Source organism: Schistocerca cancellata, chromosome 3, assembly GCF_023864275.1.
Source record: "Schistocerca cancellata isolate TAMUIC-IGC-003103 chromosome 3, iqSchCanc2.1, whole genome shotgun sequence".
Classification (NCBI taxonomy): Eukaryota; Metazoa; Arthropoda; class Insecta; order Orthoptera; family Acrididae; genus Schistocerca; species Schistocerca cancellata.
Window position 1 is genome coordinate 692337994 of NC_064628.1, and position 4649 is coordinate 692342642.

The 4649-nt window shown below is 46.9% G+C and overlaps 1 pseudogene; it reads right to left on the bottom strand.

The window, feature by feature from the left end:
• Nucleotides 1-3904: 3904 nt before the first annotated feature.
• LOC126177326 (5S ribosomal RNA) lies at nt 3905-4022 on the bottom strand (annotated as a pseudogene).
• Nucleotides 4023-4649: the final 627 nt, after the last annotated feature.

The window sequence follows — 4649 nt, forward strand, 5'->3', positions numbered from 1 at the left end:
TTCTAGATAAGTGTGGTTCGTCGGTAACGGACACCGCGTGTAGAATAGTAGCGTGACCCATTCTTGAATGTTGCTAGTGTCTTTGGGAGCCTTACCAGGTACGATTAAACAAAGACATCGAAGGAATTTACGCGCCGGCCGGTTTGTTACCGATAGGATTGATCAACATGTCAGTATTACAGAGACGCTAAGTGAACTGAACTGCCAATCCCTCGAGGGAGGACAAGGTTCTTTTCGTGGGACACTACTGAGATCCGTGGGATACGTACCAGGTAGGGTTGATAGAAAATATAGAGAAGATCCAACGGAGAGCAGCGCGCTTCGTTACAGGATCATTTAGTAATCGCGAAAGCGTTACGGAGATGATAGATAAACTCCAGTGGAAGACTCTGCAGGAGAGACGCTCAGTAGCTCGGTACGGGCTTTTGTCAAAGTTTCGAGAACATACCTTCACCGAAGAGTCAAGCAGTATATTGCTCCCTCCTACGTATATCTCGCGAAGAGACCATGAGAATAAAATCAGAGAGATTAGAGCCCACACAGAGGCATACCGACAATCCTTCTTTCCACGAACAATACGAGACTGGAATAGGAGAGAGAACCGATAGAGGTACTCAGGGTACCCTCCGCCACACACCGTCAGATGGCTTGCGGAGTATGGATGTAGATGTAGACGTAGATGTAGAAATTTAGAGAACAGTCATTTGAAGCTAACTACAGAAAGATTCGACTGCCGCCAACGTACGTTTCGCATAAGGACTACGGAGATAAGAGAAATTAGGGCTCGTATGGAGGAATATAAACAGTCATTCCGCCTCGCTCTGTTTGCAAGTGGAACAGGAAAGCAAATAACTACTAGTGGTACAGGGTACCTTCTGCTGTGCATTTGCATCATACGGTGGCTTGCCGAAAATATATGTCAATGTAAATGTAGATATAGATGTGGATGTAATGGAAAATTTCGAGCATTGCTCAAGTAAACTTCAAGATAGAACTCGCCATAATCTCCGTTGCCAATATCTGCTAGATATTTAGGGACAAAACCTTGTATTTTATTGTGCTGTATGTTAACCGGGGGCCTAGAAACGACGGAGAGGCTCCGTTCCCACCGCAGCCGCAGTGGTCCACAACACCACGACAACTACCTCAGTCCACTTCACCCCTCCTCCGCCCCACACCGAACCACTCTTTCAGGGTTATTGTGCGATTCGGCCCCCGGTGGACCCCCTCCTCGACGGAACGTCTCACACCGGACGAGTGTAGCCCATATGTTTGCGTGGTAGAGTAATGGTGGTGTACGCGTACGTGGAGAACTTGTTTGCGCAGCAATCGCCGACATAGTGTAGCTGAAGCGGAATAAGGGAAACCAGCCCGTATTTGCCGAGGCAGATGGAAAAAAGCCTAAAAACCATCCACAGACTGGCCGGCTCACCGGACCTCGACACAAGTCCGCCGGGGACCAGGCACTAATTCCCACTCCGGAAAGCCGTACGTTAGACCACACGGCTAACCGGGCAGGCGAGAAAACCTTACTCTCCTTGCTATAATCACTGTAAGATATTTGACTCACAAGTGCACAGAATAATACACAAGCATAAGTAGCCCCATGCTCAGGGAATGAGCTCAGGGAATGAGCACAGGAAATCAGATGCAGAAAACCTGCATCGCCGTTCTAGGCAAGCTCCTAGTGGACGTGGTTTGCCATTGCCTTCCTACAATCTGTTTTAAAGAGTCAAGTGTGTATCTGTGCAGCGTGGTTGACTGTGATGACTGCTTGACCAGTGTGTTGTTAGATTTGTGTTGTCGAGGATGAAGGGAAGCGATAAGGTGAAAGCCGGAGCCGGCATACAGCCTACTCTTCTTGAAGACACCAACGGGGCTGCTAAGCTTAACCATTAATAGTGTCCCATGCCCTCACTTCGTGACACACTGCGGAGAAGTTTGGAATTTAATCCAGGACATTGGCGCAAAGTCTGGTGATCAGGAGCTTTACGCCACCACGGCTCCTCCCCTTGTCGCGCAAATACTGGCAGTGACAATTCTCCCGCAACAGGATTCGAACCAGCGTACATCGCAATTGAGTGCCACCACATACGTTTTGCATTAGCGACCTCAGCTACAGAAACGGGTCCACACAACAATACCCAGGCCTAATGACATGACACAAAAACAAATAACCATACACAGGAAATAGCAAGCTAAAATTAAACTCATATGTTCGCAGAAATGAAATAAGAAATATCTTATGTAAAAGTTTTGTTAAAACAATTTCAGGTTCAATTAAACTAATATACCCCAAACTTATCTCTTGAATAGGATCAAAATATGTTTTAATAATTCGATTATCATAAGTCAGAAACTAAACCTGCAGCAGATCTCAAAACTTGGTAGACAGAACTTTCTTTACACAATCACGATCAGCATGCGCTCTTGAAATGCTGTTTATTTGACTTCCGTCAATCTGTTTCACGGGCAACATAATTATGATGAGACTTCAAAAATTAAGTTACACATTATTATGGCAGATCATCTAACTTTTACTGAATGCGGCACTATGTTCAAAGTGACACAGATACGTACATGACATTATTTTTCAAAACAGTCACCAATACTATGTAAAATCCGGTCGAAAAGTTCTACTAATCCTTCAGTTCGGTAGAAATCCCCTCCTTGATCACAAAGCCGTTCGTGAAACAACTGTCTGAACGTTCTCATCATTGAAATTGTCTCACTCCACCGCCCAGATGTTCTTTCAGCTTGCTGAAAATGTGGCAGTCGCATGGTGCAACATGAGCGTCAACTACGTCCGATCACCTTCGTTTATGCGGCCTTGGTCAAATTGTTGGCAATATTTCACTAAGGCCGGATGCGACATTGCCTTTGATCCATAATATGTGATATAGCACGCACTTATCCGGTACTTCAACTGTGCCGGCCACTGTGGCCGAGCGGTTCTAGGCGCTTCAGTCGGGTTGGCTCAAATGGTTCTGAGCACTATGGGACTTAACATCTGTGGTCATCAGTCCCCTGCTTCAGTCGGGAACAGCGTTGCTGCTACGGTCACAGGTTCAAATCCTGCTTCGGGCATGGATATATGTGATGTCCTTAGGTTAGTTAGGTTTAAGTAATTCTAAGTTCTAGGGGACTGATGACCTCAGAAGTTGAGTGCCATAGTGCTCAGAGCCATTTGAACCATTTGAACTTCAACTGCGGAGTACGTTTCCAGGCGCCGCGTAATTTCACTCCCACACTGTGATGCATCTGTTGTCCGTACCGCAGCAGAATTGCGTCTGTGGGAAACGCGAAACACGTTCTCTCTTAGACAAAGCACCGCTATTGTTGCACAGTGATCTTAGCATAGAACGACATTTCTAACGAACTTTCTGAAGTTCCTATGTATTTATAGTTTTCTATCTGGGATCACACTAGAATTAATCAGCTGGACTTCTGTCAGTAAATACTAATTCTCTGGACTTCAGCAAAGTGTGGGTGCAGGAAATTATAGGATCAGCTGCTGCAATTATTACTGTACACATTAGACTCTGGAGGATAAATATACACTCTAAGACAAGAAAAAGAAATAACACACGAAGGTCTTATGAAAATTGGTCGCAAATTGATATCCATATAGGTATCGGAGGAAAATGCAACTCTGTAAACTTCGGCGGCCGATGGGTCAATTTCACCGCGCAGGATAGTAAACAGCGGACATCTCAATACCAGGGCATAAAAGCACTTCAGGCCACAAGTGGCCCATCGGGATCATCCGACCGCCGTGTCATCCTCAGTTCAGGAAGCGGATAGGAGGGGCGTGTGGTCAGCACACCGCTCTCCCAGTCGTTATGATGGTTTTCTGTGACCGCAGCCGCTACTATTCGGTCGAGGCTGAGTGCACCCCGAAAAATGGAAACAGCACATGGCGGCCTGGATGGTCACCCATCCCAGTGCCGGCCACGCCCAACAGTGCTTAACTTCGGTGATCTCACGGGAACCGGTGTATCCACTGCGGCAAGGCCGTTGCCTCCAGGGCATAAAGCCTTCGCGAAATTAATCCCGTATACTCCGTTGGACAGTAACTATGCCCCACAGACAGCGCGTCAAGAATATAAACAGACGTCAGCATTTGAGAAAGCTCGTGTATTTGGGCTCCAAGACGACAGCTAGAGTAATCGCCGAATAGTTCGACATTTGAATAGGAGTGATGCCACTAATCGATGATGTTGGCAGGAATGGGGGAACCACTGCCGATCCCATCGTCAAGAAGGTATCGGTCAACATAGAGAGGCGACAGAACGTGTGAGTACCGAGCAATCGTCAGAGAGCCACTCAGAGTCCCAGATTCATCATTATCATCGATCCAACGTGTCCCACGCAAAGAGGGCTGCGCTTACGGCACCCTTTTCGCCAACTGCCTTTTACCTCCGTGCACTAACAAGCCCTTTTGCAGTGGTGTTGCGCACATTCTCTCTGGAATCTAAAAGCTGGAATATAATTGTCTTCAAAGACGAGTCTCGCTTCTAACTGAGCACCGATGACCAGCAAAGCCGTGTCCAGAGACGCCTCCGACTGCTGTGGGTTACCAATCTGACTGTCGCCCGTCATATAGCCCATCAACCAGGAGTGATGGTGTGGGTGCCTTTTCATTTCAT